Genomic DNA, 18,403 nt, shown 5'->3' with positions numbered 1-18,403 from the left:
CCAGCAGCTGGGATAATCACCCGGGGAATGAGAAGCATCACAATTGATTACACTGGGCCCCCCCTGGCAGAAGGGGGACTCATGGGGATACCCAAAGCTAGGAAGGATGGAATTTGGGGTACATAGCCAATGCCCCAACTTTCATGGTTCACTGCATGAGCTGAGAGCACCAAGCACATCACACCCAGGGGATGGGGGTGTCATCCAGTCTAGTGGACAATGAGGGCCCTTCAGGATGGTTGCTTGGCACCCCTGGATGGGGAGATTAGTGGGTCTGCTATTAGTTTGGTTTTTTTTTTTTTTCTAAAGATTTATTTATTTATTTATACAAGCACTGGGTACAGTCAGAAGCACGGGAAGGTGAGAGAATTCACCAGAGCCAGAGCACGGAGCAGAACAGGCAGAAGGACCGAAGTACACTGCTGAGAGGAGCAGTGGGCGGCAGGAGAGGTCTGCGTGCCATGTGGGACCCTCGCCAGTTCCAGGGATCTAACTGGCACTGCAGAGGCTGCGGGCAGCTTCGCAGCCCAGTGCTCAACCACTGCGCCACCAGGGGAGGCCCTGGTCTGCTATTTGAACGGCCTGCTTGGCTGCCATTCTGGCTGCATGTGGTCTCTCCTCCAATACAAGGCAGAACGGCCCAGTCAATCAGTTATATGACCGAGCAGAATGTAAAATACCAGACCCTACAAGGCTCCCTTCAAATTAAACAAGAGCAGCCCCCTTGATGGCCCAGGGACAATGGGTACACATCAGAGGTAAAATGGGGAAGCCCAGGGCTGTTGACTGAGGTATGATTTTGCATCCCGGAGACTGTTCAGTGGAACACCTTGTTGATAAGATTGAAACCATGGGTGAGGGTCTGGGGCATTTTTTTTTGAAAGATTTATTTTATTTATTTATGCATACAAGAGCTGGGGTGCAGTCCAGAGGTGTGTGCATGTGGTGGGTGAGAGGATTCACCAGAGACAGAGTGGGTGCAGAACAGTGGGGTCCACTGAAATACACTGCTGAGGGAAGCAGCAGGAGAGACAGGAGAGGTCTCTGGTACCACATGGATCAGCTCCCTGGTTGGGGATCAAACTCATGCTGCAGTGGCTGCAGACAGTCATAGTGCTGAGACTTAACTCCTGCACCACCTGGGAGGACCCCCCCTTAATAGGATATTTCAGTAAATCCACCTGTTCTGTTTTCTACTCTGTCTCTGGTGAAGACTTCAATCTCTGAAACTGGCCTCACCCTCATTTTCTCCCCATGATTATGTTGAAGTCTATCATCCTACTGTTTGTTTTCTAGTTTTTTTTATGTTAAATATCTTTACTTCCCTTGTTACTCTTGAGCACTTTTTGTTGTTTCTTTTTATCTACTTTGCAGCCTTATCTCTCTTTTGTTACAGTAGTGGTTGGGTGTATAGTATACATTTTTAACTTGTCCCTTACTTTCAAATGATATTTTATCACTCTACTTACAGTATAGGAACTCTATAAAAATATACTTCCATTTTTCCTCTGCTAGTCTAGATGTTTTTGTTTTCATATGTATTTGAGCACTACAGTACATTGTTTTTATTGATTTATTTATTATTTATTTATTTTTAAAGATTTATTATTTATGGTACAGGCCAGAGGTGTGTGTGGGTAGTGAGGCGCGGTGAGTGGATTCACCAGAGACAGAGGGGGGAACAGAACAGGCAGACTGATGAAATACACTGCTGAGGGGAGCAGCAGGCGAGTCAAGAGAGGTCTGCTGCACCATGTGGGTAGCTCCCTGGCCAGCAGGGATTGATCTCTGCCTGTTTTGCTCCCCACTCTGTCTCATGTGAATCCTCTCACTAGCCTGCACTTCTACCCTACACCCCAGCTCTTGTATGCATAAATAAAAAACTCTTTAACAACAACAACAAAAAACCAAAAGAGAAGTAAAGGACACTCGCACAGACATAAGCGGGTCCTCTGAAAGGGTCAGTTTCCAAGACATTGGGAAGACAAATCCCATCACCAGCAAAGACAAGGTTGCTGGGACCTGAGGGTGGAGTTAAGCAGCCAGGTTTGATATAAAACCAGACACGGGGCCTACCCAGTGGTGCAGCGGTTGAGCGCTGGGCTGCAAAGCTGCCCGCAGCCTCTGCAGCGCCGGTTCGATCCCCGGCCACCGGGCAAGGGTCCCACATGGCGCACAGACCTCTCCTGTCTCGCCTGCTGCTCCCCTCAGCAGTGTGTCCTCAGTCTGTCTGTTCTGTTCCCCACTCTGGCTCTGGTGAATTCTCTCATCCTCCTGTGCCTCTGACTATACCCAGTGCTTGTATAAATAAATAAATAAATAAATAAATAAATAAATAAATCTTAAAAAAAATAAATAAAAACCACATACATGGGCCTTGGGCTCTCTCTCTCTCTCTCTCTCTCTCTCTCTCTCTATCTATCTATCTATTTCTATCTCTCTCTCTCTCCCTCCTCTTGGCTTCAAGGCTTGTGGTTCTTGGCCAGCTCTCAGAGTAGTCATTTGGGTTTCCAGGTCAGTGGAACAGGTAGGACGCATTTAAGATGTTATCTCCCATTTTTCTCCCTGAGTTGCACATTTTTTCATTCCCCCTTCCCTTGTGAATAAACCTTTTATTACCCTTTTGTGTGTGCCTGCAGTGGAGTATTAATAAGTCCCTTTCAAGCATGCAGGTGAGGACCCACAGCCAGGCAACCCATTTTATATTGGGACTGCCCTGTAACACTTGGACCCTTCTCTGTCTTTTCACTCTGTGCTCTACAAGGACTGGTGAACTCCCTCTCCTGCACAATTTACTTGAGTAGTTCTAGTTGGGGTTAATGAGCAAAGATCCCAAATTTATCTCCGGGTCCTATTCAAGTCTCATATATTTTTCATCAGTTGACCATGGTCTGGTGCATAATTGAAAACGTCATGGGGAATCTCATAAATGTCAGTGTGGGAGCAGAAGGGAAAGTTGCCCTTCCCCTCTGGGTTCTTCTTGGGCTGGACAAGCTACCAAATTATTATCAGACAAACCGGTAGGAGAAAAGAACACATACAATTACATACATAGGGGGACTCTACCTGCATGTAGATTCTAAAGTCCATGGGGCAAAATGAGGGCATTTGATCTTGAACTAAAGAATGGGTAGAGGCCTGGGCCTTCAAGGTGAGAGGACAGGGACTCATATAAGTGTTGGAGGACAGGAATAGAAAAAAAATTGAAAAGGAGGCGCCACAAGACCTGAAACCTGGGTCACACAAGGAGGTGGGGGTACAAGGGATTAGCATAACCATGGACCCAGCTGTGGAAACCAAATCCTTAGGCTGCTGTTGCCTAGATGACAAAGCATAAGACTCAAGCAGGTATCAGACAGCTGTGGGGAGTGTCTAGAGCACAGGCCCAAGGGTAAAGATATGGAGATTGAGCCCATTGTGGACTATCCTGTCCCTTTCAGATTCTGCAAAGTTATCCAAAATCAGCAACTAAGCACAGGCTCACAAGGAGTGGCCTGAAGAAGAAGACTGTATCAGTGCAGTCTCTGCCCTGGCTCTGGGCAGCACTCCCTCTGCCCACCTGTGACTATGCAGGTGCTTCTTTTCACCAACCCTCTCCCTCCGCAGGGCAGCAGCCTCCCAGCCCACCTGTGACCTGCACCAGACCAGGACTTTCCACTCATCTCCCTTAGCGGAGGCAGCTCTCCTCAAGGCTGCCCGCCTGCAACCATGCAGACCTCTCAGCAAACCTGTCCCTTTCGGGGTAGCTCTTCCTGCCCGCTTGTGTCTATGCAAGTGTCTTTTGCTCCTAGTCCTGTGCCCTAATAAACCTGCCCTTTATATATAAGTAACGTCTCTGTCTCGTGGGGAAACTTGCCTGGGAAACTTGCTGTTGCTGCTGAAAGGGGAGCTGTGGTGACACTGTTATAGGACAGGGAGAGGGGCAGGCCAAACCCCACAAACCTGCCTGTTCTAAATGGGTTCTGCCATCCGCCGCATCAACACAAAACATGTGAGACTTTAATGGGAAGGAACTTTAATAAAACTGGGAAACAATACAGATAAGGCAAAGAGTCTAGTTTCTAAATGAAGCATCCAAAGTTACCCGTCCCCTCGTGGGTAAAACTCCATCCATATGGGATCGGCCCAGAGCAAGGCCCCAAAGCCTGCCACAAGTCTAAAGCATCTTCCAGTGGGGACCCACAAAAAAAGGGTCACAAACAACCAGACAAGCCCGGAAGGAAAAGAGCAAAATTAACATCAAGATAAAAACTGCCATTGTCACCTCCCCACGGGTCTCACCCGCATCTGTGTCACCCAGTGGGCTGACTAACCACGGATGGCTCTGTCCTAAATCACGTTGGGCGCCAAATCTGTTATAGGACAGGGAGAGGGGCAGCCCCAACCCCACAAACCTGCCTTTTCTAAATGGGTTCTGCCATCCGCCACATCAACACAAAACATATGAGACTTTAATGGGAAGGAACTTTAATAAAACTAGGAAACAATACAGATAAGGCAAAGAGTCTAGTTTCTAAATGAAGCATCCAAAGTTACCCATCCCCTCGTGGGTAAACCTCCATCCATATGGGATCGGCCCAGAGCAAGGCCCCAAAGCCTGCCACAAGTCTAAAGCATCTTCCAGTGGGGACCCACAGAAAAGGGTCAGAAACTCTCAGACAAGCCCGGAATGAAAAGAGCAAAATCAACATCAAGATAAAAGCTGCCATTGTCACCTCCCCCATGGGTCTCACCCACATCTGTGTCACCCAGCCCATGACCAAAAGACAAGCGCAGTTTCTTCATGTGTCTCTAGGATCCATGCGCCTCCTCCAGGTCTCCTGGCTCCATCCTGCTCCTTCCTTCCTCAGTCTCTTCTGCAGCTTCTCCTCTCCCTGCTCAGCTCCACCCTCCCTTGGGTGGGGCAGGGAACCTCCCCCTTTCCTGGGGACCACCCTGTTACAACACCTTTCCCAGAGTGAACCTAAGGACCCCACACTCCAAACCCGATGACTCCAAAAACGACAACATATGGCGCCTGACGTGGGGCTCTTCATGTCATCTGGCTCCCAACATAAAGAGAGGATGACGCCTGTTGTACAGAGGGCTTCTCCAACAGAAAGGCTATTTCTGAAAAAACCCCAATTCTGGGTAAGACCCTCAACTTCCATTCTTTTAGAGTAAAGGGAATTAAAAAAAGTTCTTGTAAGCCTGAGGCCAAGCCCTCTGATTGACCTTCTCTTGAAAGAATCCGCCCTTTGCTCAGGAAGGACGGGGAGGAGATCCACTTCCCCACTTTCAGTTCTTCCACTTTCTGTTCTTCATACACAGGACTGAGATTGTGTCATGGACGCCAGAGCCAGAAGCTTTCACTCCTGATTTCTTTCTGCTCCTCTTCCCTGACACTGTGCAGCGGCTCAGGTGGGAGGATTGTTCCTTATGGGAAAGGATGGAACCCGAGCACTCCCAGGAGGCGGTGTGCTGTGTGTGCCAGCAACCCAGGCCCACTGCTTTTCCCAATAGATTTGATCTGCTGCCGTGAACACACTTAGCTAATTGTTTTAGTTGGACTTATATTGGATGGAGAGAAAAGGGAAATGGACTTTCATCCAACTGGAAATATTTATGAGCTTCAAGATAAAAAAGGGGGCCTGCCTGGTGGAGCAAGGGGTTAAGACACAACCTATGAAGCTGTCCACAGCCACTGCAGCACGAGTTCAATCCCTGGCCAGGGAGCTACCCATATGGTGCAGCAGACCTCTCCTGACTTGCCCTCTACTCCCCTCAGCAGTGTATTTCAATAGATCTGCCTGTTCTGGTTCCTAGTCTGTCTCTGCTGAATCCTCTCACCCCCCACACCTCTGGCCTGTATCTGAGTTCTTGTATGCATAAATAAATCTTTAAAAAAAAAAAGAAAGATAGGGCCTCCCTGGTGGCACAAGGGGTTAAGCACAGCACTACGAAGCTATCCACAGCCTCTGCAGCATGAGTTCGAACCCTGGCTGGACAGGGAGCCACTCACATGGTGCATCAGACTTCTCCTGCCTCACCCGTTTCTACCCTCAGCAATGTGTTTAGGCAGTCTGCCAGTTCTGGTTCCGACTCTGTCTCTGCTGAATCGTCTCACCTCCCACACCAATGGTCTGTATCCCAACTCTTATATACATACATAAATAAATCTTTTAAAAAACAAAGATTAAAAAAATACAATTTCAGAATTGCCATGTACTTGGTCAGTAACATTCTGGAGATGTATTGACGTGAACTTTCTCTTTATTGTTGATCCAGACCCTCCACCATGGATGCTCTTACTGAAGCCAATGGCACCTTTGCCCTCCGCCTTCTAAAGCTACTGTGCCAAGACCAGCCTTCTCAGAATGTGTTTTTTTTTTTCTCCTTTGAGCATCTCCTCTGCCCTGGCCATGGTCTTCCTGGGGGCAAAGGGAAAAACTGCAGCCCAGATGGCCCAGGTAAACTCACCTGTCACTCAAGAGGAGGGACTGGCTGTTTGACTACTAAGTCCTGTCTCTCAGCTTTATGCCATCTGATCTAAGGCTGTCAATGAAGGGGGGAGTGCCTGGTGAGTGCAGCCACCCATAGTTGCTCATTCAGGGAAGTGGAGCTGCCTGGTTAGCAAGATGCAAGGGTAACAGGAATCTCCTTCCCTGAAGCATTTTGGGTGAAGTCTCTGCAATAAATAACCTGACTGAGAACTACCAAAATTTGGTCCTAGTGTTACAGAGCTGCCCCAATATGAAACCAGTCACATGACTGTGGGTCCTCACCAGTGCTCTTAAAAGGGACCTATTAATCCTAAACTGCAGGCACACAGAAAAGGTTAATAAAAGGTTTATTTACATGAGAAAGGGAAATGAAGAAATGAGTAACTCAGGGAGAAAAAGAGGGAGATAAATTCCTAAATGAGTCCTACTCTTTCCTCTGACCTGGAATCCGAATGACCTGCTGAGAGCTGGCTAAAAGCCCAGCGCTGTGGGGTCAAGAGGGCGACCCGGTCCACAAGGCTGGTTATATACCCAAACAAAAAACATGGCTGCTTAACTCCACCTTCAGGTCCTCGCAACCTTCCCTTTGGTGATCATGGGATTTGTAGTTCCCAGTGTGTTGATGGCTCTGGTCTGGAGTGGGGGTTGAGTCCACAAAGCCTGTATGGAGTTTGCTCAGGACATCCTTTCCCCCTATCACTATTGCATGAGCTTTGTTAGAAAATGACACAGAACTTATATAAAATCAAAAGAGCTAGGGTCTCTTGTGTTGGGGAACAAATGACTTTGTGAGTATAATTATTCACTGGTGAGGAAGAGCAGGTCCATATCTATTTCAAGTTATTGATAAACCAACAGGTCTTCCTGGTTCCTGTTAGCTGGAAATAAAATCTCGATGATAGTTACAGAGTTTATTAGGTAATTAAAGTGAGGATTCCAGCCCCGGGAAGCAGTGAGCTTGAAAAGACTGACTCTAGCTTCAGGCAGTGAATCCTGGCACCAATACAGGGTGGAACCTGTTCTCACTTAGTTCTGTACAGATGGTTTTGCTCTTTTGTCTGCTGGACCAGGGATGGAGATGGGTCCTCATCAAATTTTATATTTTGTTCACTCAATTAAGGGGATAAGCAGAATCACACACAAGTGGACCCAAAAGCATGTATTTACTTGAACAGACTGCATGGGTACTGGGGAGCTTAGTATAACAAACCTCCAGTAAACGTGTGAGAACAGTGAACAGGGCCTCCCTGGTAAGTCTCAGCGCTGTCACCTCTATGGCATGAGTTTGGGCTGAGTTCAATCCCTGGCCAGGGAGCTACAGAGCTCTGGTGCAGCAACCTCTCCTGTCTCACCTGCTGCTCCCCTCAGCGGTGTGTTTCAGTCAGTTCAACTGTTCTGTTCCCCAGTCTGTCTCTGGTGAATCCTCTCCCATCTCCCCGCACCTCTGGCCTGTACCCCAGCTCTTACATACATAAATAAATAAATCTTTAAAAAAAGAAAAAGAGAAAAAGAAGATGCTGTGGAGAATTTGAGGTAAAAATCTGCCGTGAAGAGCATTACTCACACTTTCATTATTTTCTCAACAGGCGCTTTGTTTCAACACAGAGAAAGACATTCACCGGGGCTTCCAGTCGCTTCTCACTGAAGTGAACAGACCCGGCACCCAGTACTTGCTGAGAACAGCCAACCGGCTCTTTGGAGAAAAGTCTTGTGAATTCCTCTCCGTAAGTCACAGCAGTGGGATCATAAAGGTATGCAGAACATACATTCCCAGAGAAACTCCGGGGCACTGACACTTAGAATCAGCGTTACTGGTATTTGTAATCGTAATTCTTACCTATGCCTTGAAGGATTTAACATGTGACTCTAAAATTCCTGTCTCCAGTTCTGGGAATTCCCGGCTAAGTGCTTACTGTTTCTAAACTCCTTCACGGCAGCAGCCCGTGGGCTAAGAGGCGAGCGTGTGATAAGACGTACACTCAGGACATTCAGGATTTCTTGAACCTTGTTGGCATTTTACCTGGACATGCAGCCTCACTGAACTCCCTCCTGCCCCAAGGCCTTTCGGGAATCCTGTCTCCAGTTCTACCTGGCGGAGCTGGAGCAGCTGCCCTTCGTCGAACATGCCGAGCAGTCCCGGGAGAGAATCAACAACTGGGTCTCAGAAAAGACTGAAGGTCTGAATGCCACGTCACCTTCCGTCATCCTCCGGGTCCTCACATCTGCTGCTCCCCTTCCCTTCCCTCCTGCCCTGCTCATTTCTCCTCCCCTGCCTTCTCACCTGCCCTGAGCTCCTCCTCCTCCCGTCCCGCTCCCCTGTTCACTGCTGCTCTATATAGTCAGGCTGGACCTCAAGGCGTATTTATTTATTTATTTTTTAAAGATTATTTATGCATACAAGAATAGGGGTACAGGCTAGAGGTGCAGAGGTGGGGTTGAGAGAATTTACCAGAGACAGAGCAGGGAGCAGAAGAGGCAGATCGACTGAAATACACTGCTGAGGGGAGCAGCGGCGAGACAGGAGAGGTCTGCTGGGCCATGTGGGTAGCTCCCTGGCTGGGAATTGAACTCATGCTTCAGTGGCTGTGGATAACTTCATAGGTTGCGTCCTAACCCCTTGCACCACCAGGGAGGCCCACCTCAAGGCATATTTAAACCTTATCAGAGCACCTCTCTGTGGCCTAGGGGGTAAGCTTTAGTGCCTTCATGCTAGGACTAAGTTTGATCCCCAGCCAGGGAGCTTCTCACATGATGCAGCAGACCTCTCCCATCTGGCCTACTGCTCCCCTCAGCAGTGTATTTCAGTACATCTGTGTGTTCTGCTCCCCACTCTGTCTCTGCTGAATCCTCTCCTCCACCCTGCAACTCTGGCCAGTTCTTCTAAGCAAAATAAATAAATCTTTAATAATAAATAAATGAACCTTAACAGACTCTTGAAATTCTGATCAGATGCTCAGGCTTCCAACAACAGAGACTTAAGTTTGTCCTCCCCGCTCCAGGACCCGGATGATGGCTATAGATGTCAAAGCAAGTGCCTAGGCCAGCTTTCCAGCTTAATGACTTACTGACATCTGCTTCCCTGGGGTATGTAGCAGTCCCACGTTGGGTGAATTCATGATCTCACCAGATGGGCCTCCTCTCCACACCCAGCCTTGGCGGGGCCCAGTGGTCTAGGGTGGGGGACTATGTGTGCTTTGGTGGTGGGGGTGGTGTGATCACATACAAGAGGTGTGGCCCTATAACTATAAACCAATGTTACCTCAAGGATATAAGTGACAAACAACATTAAATACAATAAACGTTAGATTTCCAAACAAAAAATAAAAGAGATTGCCTTTCCTTAAAGACTTAGTAGTTATTTTCCCATTTCTTCTTGGAATGGTCACCACTTAGCCGTCAGGATGCAGTGATGAAAAGGTGCAACCTGACATGCAAAGGAAAGGAATATCTTTCAGTTGCCCCTTTAGCCTTCTGCAGGAACGTCTGGTGTTTTGTTTAGAGGACCAAATAAATAAAATCTCTGCCAGAAACTTCCAGATGTTCCTCAATGCCTCATGTTCTCCATGGTCAGCTTTTTTCCTTTGGAAACATGCCTGCTCCGTGTGAACATGTGACTGGAACATCAACCCTGGAGGTTACCTTGGAGCATTAGGTCACAGCCCCATTTAACCCTGTGAAATAACAAGCCTCTTCTGTCTCTCTCTTTCCTGCCTGACTTGTTCTCTGACCCAGTGCAATGGTTTTCCTTGAGTAGACTAGGAACCTCTCCCCAACATCACCTTTGAGGTTAGTCTCCAGCTACGGTAAACATGGGTAGCACTTGTATATGTTGTTTCTGATTTCCGTACTTAACAATCCAAACACCGCAAACTTAAAAAGTGTGTTTGGTTCTTGACTGATAATCTTGAATCAGCCAATAAGCCTTATCATGCTTTTATAAAAATCAACGGAATGTACTATGGTTTTCTTGGAAGGTAAAATTCAAGACCTGTTGCAGAGTAACTCCATCAGTGCCCAAACGAAGCTGGTTCTTCTCAATGCCATTTACTTCAAAGGAAGGTGGAATCAAGAGTTTGACAAAAAGAACACGGTGGAAATGCCTTTTAAAATAAATGAGGTGAGGGGGAGTTCTTGTAAATTTAATTAATTAAATGAAAAAAATAAATTAAATGGAGAAATCTTTATTTGTAAAAGCATAAACAATAGATTTAAAAGTAATTGGAAACTTGAATGGAAAAATAAAAATTTGGGGCCTCCCTGGTGGCACAAGGGGTTAAGATGCAGCATGATGAAGCTGTCCGCAGCCACTGTAGCACAAGTTTGATCCCCAGCCAGGGAGGTGACCCACATGGCGCAGCAGCCCTCTCATGTCTTGCCTGCTGCTCCCCTCAGCAGTGTATTTCAGTTAGTCTGCTTATTCTGCTCCCTGCTCTGTCTCTGGTGAATCCACTTCCCCTCTCCCCCAACCCTCCAACCTCCACCCCCCTGGCCGAAAACCCAGCTCTTGTATGCATAAATAAATCTTTAAAAAAAATGAAAATTTGCTATCCAGAATATTTTGCACTTTATGACTGCTCTTACAACCTCTGTTAATCTTCCAGACCTTCATGGCAGCTACCAAGTTCTGAAAACTGAGGATTTTCCTTTAAGCCCATGTTGCTTAGCTAGAAAGCAAATACAGGTGTACAGGAGATACGTGTGTGTTTTGGGTGGAGTAGCGGGAGAGGATACAAAAAAGTATGTCTTTAATCAAGTATTTTTAAAATTAAAATAAGTATAGACTTGAACTGCTGTGAATTAACTCACTGTTGTGCATTTAGGATTTATAGTTTTTCTGTATTAAAACTGCCAATCTCCTTAGTGTCAATGCTGAGGTATAACTTTGCATTTAAATAGTCCGCTAAATCTCCCTACCCCTAAAAAATCCCATTTAATGCAGCTAGGAAACATACAGGTAAAACAGCCTTTTTTAGATAAGGTATACTTTAAATAACTGAAAAAAATTAATCTTCTAGTTGCAAAGGAGGGTGGGGGAGAACTTTTTCTATCACTGATTTTAGAAACTAAAGTTTTGTTGTTTTTTTTAAAGATTTATTTATTTATTTATACAAGCACTGGGTACAGTCAGAAGCACGGGAGGGTGAGAGAATTCACCAGAGCCAGAGTGGGAATCAGAGCAGGCAGACTGACGAAAAACACTGTTGAGGGGAGCAGCAGGCATGGCAGGAGAGGTCTGCGTGCCATGTGGGACCCTCGCCAGCGGCCAGGGATTGAACTGGCGCTGCAGAGGCTGCGGGCCACTTTGCAACCCAGCGCTCAACTGCTGTGCCACCAGGGAGGCCCAGAAACTATTTCAAGTTTTAATAATACCGGCGCTGTATCAACTTTTAAAAAGCAAAAGTAATATTTAATACTTCAATTGATTTCTGCTGAGCTAAACCTCTTCTCTATTTTTTTAAAAAGTTTCCTTGGATGCGAGTATAAGAATTGGAACGATTGTGTTCAAATGCATGAAGATATGTGTGGTTCTTTTGTACTTGCAACCAGGGTGTTTTATTTTATTATTTTTTTTAAGATTTTTTTTTATTTATGCATATAAGAGCTGGGGTTGCAGGCCAGAAGTGGGGGGGTGAGAGGTTCACCAGAGACAAAGCAGGGAACAGAACAGGCAGATGGACTGAAATACACTGCTGAGGGGAGCAGTGGACAAGACAAGCAGCTGCGCCATGTGGTTAGCTCCCTGGCCTGGGATTGAACTCCTGCTGCAGAGGCTGCAGATAGCTTCATAGTGTTGTACTCAACCCCTTGCACCACCAGGGAGGCCCGCCCGAACCAGGGCATTTTAAATGAGGAAACTCTGGCTTTTTCTTCTGGAAAAAGCCATTTATTTGCTGATGCCTGGTACTGATGCTGGGAAGCAGCTGGGGGCAATCGGGAGGTGTGGGCTAGAGCCTGGTACGTTCTGCACTGGAGCCCACTGGACCTCACTGAGGAATTAGAGCCTCTTTCAGCAGCCTAGCTTGCATTCCACGCTCATCTGTTTTTCCCATCAGAAGGAGCAAAGGCCTATGCAGATGATGTTTCAGGAGTCCAGCTTTAACCTCACCTATGTCGTGGAGGTGCGCGCCCAGGTGCTGGAGCTGCCCTATGCTGACCGGGAGCTGAGCTTGTTCATTGTGCTGCCCGACGGCATGGACCTGGACTCGGTGAGATGAACGCAGATGCCCCCTTTTGTATTCCCTTGGAGGGCACAGCACACCCTCCACCTGTGTGTACCTGTCCATGAGAGATGTGGGCAGTCAAGCAGCAGAGACAGTGACCCGTGACCAGTGTCCCTTCCTGTCCTTATCCAACAGTCTGTGGCATTTCTCATCCTAGAAATTGTTGATGCCCAGAGGACTGGATTCTTTCTCTTTACTATGCTTTTTTAAAATTAATGCATGCAAGAACTGGGTGTAGGCCAGAGGTGTGGGGGTGAGAGGATTAATTACAGACAGAGAGGGGAACAGAACAGGCAGACTGACTGAAATACACTGCTGAGGGGAGCAGCGGGGAGACAGGAGAGGTCTGCTGTGCCATGTGGGTTGCTCCCTGGCAGGCTGGGATCGAACTCATGCTGTAGTGGGTGCCAAGAGCTTCATAGGTTGCATCTTTACCCCTTCTACCACCAGGGAGGACCCTTGCCTGTGTATATTTTTTGGTTATTTATATTCCACCAATGAGTGAAACCAACCAATTATCTGTCTTTCACTTTTTGACTTATTTCACTTAACATAATCACCTTGAGGTCCAGCCATTTTGCTCCAAATATCTCTTGTTCATCTTTTATCATAGCTGTATAATATTCCATTGAGTGTATATTCCATAATTTTTTAAAATGTATATATTTAGGGCCTCCCTCGTGGCTAGAGGGTTAAGTCTCAGCGCTATCACCACAACTGCCTGAGTTCAATCCCTGGCCTGGGAGTTAACCCATATATGGTTCAGCAGGCCTTTCCTATCTCATCTGCTGCTCCCCTTAGCAGTGTATTTCAGTAGATCCACCCCTTCTGCTCCCCACTCTGTCACTGGTAAATCCTTTCACTCCACTATACCTCTGGCCTATACCCCAGTTCTTCCATGCAAAATAAATAAAACTTTTTAAAAAAATTTTAAGATGTATAAAGAAATATATACAGTACTTATAAATACATGTAATATTATTGAATATCTAGGAACCATTGTTTCAGTTTAGAACCTGAAGCAGTGAACAGGAAAATGAAACTCTGACACAACAAAGGGAAGGGGAGGAGCCAGCACTAGAAGGCGGAGCCAGAAGTCACCCAGGGCAGAATAGATTCTACGTTGGTGGACAGCTCCCACCTCTGCTGTATCTGAGGTTGCTCTCCACAAGGCACACAGTGGCCCATCTGGGCAGAAAGCCCTTCGGGGTTGGGCTATCCTGAGAGCCCTTTTACAGCCATTTTTCCTACTGGCAGTGTCAGGTCTTCAAAACAGCGCAGTAAAGACAAAGAATCCAGTCTTCTGGGCCTCGGTAAGTGTTACAACAAGAAATGTCATTAGAAGCAGTTGGGTAAGGAGAGGACAAGACACTGGACCACCTCTGTGTGTCGGGTTGCTGGAGGTTACCCCAGCTGGGCACAAAGCCCCTGTAGGTAATGGTACAATTAGGGAGCTCACAGATTCCTGGCATGGCAGGTGCCCCTGGTCCTGGGTGACCGTCAGCAGCCACCCACGAGAGGAGAAGGGATGCCTGTTGACCTCACTGATTCTGACCTTTCAGGTGGAAAAAAATCTCACTTTCGAGAAACTCATGACCTGGACCAAGCCACACCGTATGACGCGCACCGACGTTGAAGTTTTCCTTCCAAAATTTAAACTGGAAGAGGATTACGACATGGAATCTGTGCTTCAGCATCTGGGAGTAGTGGACGCCTTTCAGCAGAGCCAGGCTGACTTTTCGGCGATATCAACCGAGACAGACCTGTGTCTGTCCAAGTTTGTGCACAAGAGTTTTGTGGAGGTGAACGAGGAAGGCACGGAGGCCGCAGCTGCCTCAGCCATGGTGGTGGTAGAATGCTGCATGGAGGATGAGCCACGGTTCTGCGCCGACCACCCCTTTCTTTTCTTCATCAGGCACAGCAAAGCCAACAGCATTCTCTTCTGTGGCCGGTTTTGCTCTCCATAGGGTTGCACCTCTGTGACCCCCCGCTGGGGTACAGGCCAGACGTGTGGGGGGTGGGGTGAGAAGATCCACCAGAGACAGAGCTGGGAACAGGACAGGTCGTTGACTGACATACACTCTGAGGGGAGCAGCAGGTGAGACAGGCCCTCTCTTTGCGTGGGCAGTGTATTTCAATCTGCCTGCTGCTCCCCACTCTACCTCTGGTGAATCCTCTTACCCCTGCCCCCCTCCTCCCACACTTCTGGCCTAAACCCCAGCTCTTGAATGCATGAATATATATTTAAAAAAACTAAATAGTAAATGCTGCCATTTTCTATTTACACTTTTCCCAGTGCTTAGGTTTTAGAGAAAATTTTTTTCTAATGTAATTTTTTTTCCCTCTTTTTTGATACCAATCACCAATACATGCCAAACCCAGCATAAAGCACTGGGGACACAGCGGGTCATGATCCTTCGTCTCCTGGTCTTTAATATGGACGCCTGAATTATGGCAATTTTACGACAACCTTCATGGTCTAGGTAGGAAAGGCGTCCTTATAAGAAGAGACATGTGCACAGAGAAAACCAGTTGAGGACACAGGAAGAAGGTGGCCACCTGCACGCCACGGAACAAGGTATCAGGAGAAACCCTTCCTGCCAACACCTTGACTCAGACTCCAGGACTGCGAGACTGACAGCACTTTTCTGTTTAAGCCCCACGCCCCAGGTTACTTATTGTTACAACAGCCTGTACATAAAATCATCCTCCTGTCCATCCTTTGCCATTTTTCCAGAACAGTCTTCACCCCTACGTGACCTGTTTGGAGTTCCCAGAGTATGCAAGCTCTGTCTTACCTCGTTTTCTTTGCACTTTCTATCAAGACACCCCTTATTCTCACTCCTCCCCAGGATCCCACCCCACTTTGCTGGCTGACTAGCCTTCATGAATTCTTGTAAATTAAGTACAACCCATGTGCTTACTTTTACAAAGCAGAGCATTTTATGTAGGAATTAAAATGAGCCATTCAGGGGGTCTTGTGGTGGCGCAAGTGGTTAAGCACAGCACTGTGAAGATATCCACAGCCTCTGTAGCACGAGTTTGATCCCCGGCCACCCAGGGAGCTACCCACATGGCACAGAAGACCTCTCCTATCTCATCTGCTGCTCCCCTCAGCAATGTATTTCAGTAGATCCATCTGTTCTGCTCTCTACTCTGTCTCTGGTGATTCCTCACACCCCAGCACCTCTGACCCATGTCCCATTTCCTGTATGTATAAATAAATAAATCTTTTTAAAAAAAATGAGGGCCTCCCTGGTGGTGCAAGGTGTTAAGATACAATCTATGATGTTATCTGTAGCCACTGCAGCACCAGTGGGATGCCTGGCGAGGGAGCTACCCACATGGCACTGCAGACCTCTCCTGACTCACCCACTGCTCCCCTCAGCAGGGTATTTCAGCAAATCTGCCTGTTCTGTTCCCCACTCTGTCTCTGGTGAATCCTCTCACACATACCCCCACACCTCTGGCCTGTATCCCCAATTCTTGTATGCATAAATATTTATGATAAAATAAAACGAGCCATTCACACCTCTGTTCTGCATAACACTTGAAATTCCTTGAAGGCAGCAGCCTTACTAGCACCTGGGCCCCAGCACCTGACACCTGGGCCAGGGCCATTCTTTATAGAGCCTGGTGCAAAACACAAGTGGGGTCCCTGCTGGTATTTGCATGGGATCCTCTGGCTGTGGGGTCTCAGGCTGGTGAAGCTGGCCCTACAGAGACCAGCCAAATACAATGGGTTACATAAGATTAGAGGCAGCATTCCAACTTTCTAATCCCTGACTGTAAAGGCAGGACAGGCCACAGTGCAGGTTTTCTGATCCCATGCAGCCTGGGAAAAGGAGGAGTCAGAGTCCTCAGTGGTTTTTTGCAGGTCTTTTATTGGGGTTCACCAGGCATATGGCAGGCAGGGGCGCTGGGGGGCAGGGAGGCTGGGAGCCCTCCCAGCCCCCAGCAAATCCACACTCTCTCTGGGCTCTCTGGCGTTCTCTGCTTCTGCTTCTTTGCTTCTCTCATCGGCTTCTTTCTCAGCTTCTGCTGGCATCCCCGTGACGCCACCCTTAAAAAGCACAGTCTTAGCTCAGCTGAATCCCATCTATCCATGCCCACACCCTATTCCAGGTTCCCGCCATCAGGCATGCATTCAGGACAAGGATCCATCATCTATCCTGATGGCGGAAGGGCAGAAAGCCTGACATTTTCTTTACCCTACACTGACCAACAAAGGCAAAGAAAAGGCCTCTTTTCCTCTCCTGCAGGATGTCAGCAGGAGGGGAGAGTGGGAACAATTCACTTTCAGTTTCACTTGAAACACCAACATGCAGTTAAAAATAAGACAGCTAAAAAGAAAAGGCAACGTTGTTGAGGCCATTAACTAGCCACCCAGGGAATGAATCAAGAGTTCACAGGAAGTGAGTGAGGGAGAATCAGGGGGACTCCAAAGGCTGGGAGGGGGGCTCTTAAAACCCTGGCCTCTGGGCAGGACAAGATGAGGCCGCTGGTCTGCAGGGTCTTAATCAGATCCTGTGGGGCCTGGTGTCCCGCGGTCGCTCAGGGTCTCTGTCCCTTATCAGCTCTGGCTGGCCAGGATCAGGATGAGGGAATCATCTCTCCCCCACTGTACGTTTGAAAAGGAAATTCCCCAGACCTTTGGACCTCTCCCAGAGAAGTGGGATTGAGAGCTTGGACAAGAGCTGCTAGCTTGGGCCGCTTCTCTGCACCCCAGCTCAAGAGAGGCGCACCTAAACTTTACAGTGAGCTCTTCGGACCCAGACTCGCCAGGGGAGAGTCCAGGGAGAGCCCGCACTGACCCCAGATGGCCCAAACTACAGTCCCCGCAGACTCCAAACAGTTCTATGAGTTTACAGTCGACTTGATCTTATTCCAAGCAATTTCGCATTAGGATCCCCCCACTTTTAATTCAATCTTACAAGTCTTCAATGTGCACACGAGTGAGGCAGCTGGCAGGTGGGTACAGTGCAGGGTAAGTGAAAAAGTATCAGGCTTTTCTGCCTTCCCACCATTAGGGTTGATGGTGGATCCTTGCGGTCTTGAATGCAGGCCTGAGGGCGGGCACCTGGAGTAGGGTGTGGGCACGTGTAGATGGGATTCACCTGGGCTAAGACTGGGCTTTTAAGGGCGGCGTCACGGGGACGCCAGCAGAGCAGAGAGCAGAAGAGAACGAAAGGGCGAAAGGAGCAGAAAAGAAGAAATGGCCACGAGAGAAGGCCGGAGAGTCCAGATTGTGAAGACTTGCTGGAGGCCTGCCAGCCTCCCAGCGCTCCACAATCCCCCAGCACCCCTGCCTGCTGTGTACCTGGCAAATCCCAATAAAAGCCTGCAAAAGGCACCGAGGGCGCCAGGACTTCTCCTTATCCCGTCTGCTTGGATCATAGAGATCCTGCTCTGTGCCCTCCTGCCGCTACATACAGGCAGGCAGTTAGGACCAGGGGCCCCCAAAGCCCATTTATCAAACTGAATGATGAAAAGTTGGTTAAAGTCAGGGGGCCCCAAACCAGAATAACCTGAATGTTCAAAAAAACCAAAATAAGAGGACTCCCTGGTAGTGCAAGGGGTTAGGTTGAGCACTATGGAGTTGTCCCCAGCCACTGCAGCAAGAGTTCAATCCCTGGCCAGGGAGCTACCACATGGCACAGCAGACCTTGACTGTTTCACCCGCTGCTCCCCTCAGCAGTG

The 18,403-nt window shown here is 48.0% G+C and overlaps 1 pseudogene across 1 annotated transcript; it reads left to right on the top strand.

Moving 5' to 3' along the window:
- The first annotated feature begins 6,277 nt into the window (after positions 1–6,277).
- Positions 6,278–14,670, top strand: LOC311186202 (serpin B9-like; annotated as a pseudogene). Its single transcript has 6 exons — positions 6,278–6,449; positions 8,069–8,206; positions 8,542–8,659; positions 10,457–10,599; positions 12,536–12,688; positions 14,266–14,670. The product of its transcript is annotated as a serpin B9-like (transcript).
- Positions 14,671–18,403: the final 3,733 nt, after the last annotated feature.

This window comes from Talpa europaea, assembly GCF_964194135.1.
Source record: "Talpa europaea genome assembly, chromosome: 2".
Classification (NCBI taxonomy): Eukaryota; Metazoa; Chordata; class Mammalia; order Eulipotyphla; family Talpidae; genus Talpa; species Talpa europaea.
This window is presented reverse-complemented; position numbering and strand designations above follow the sequence as displayed.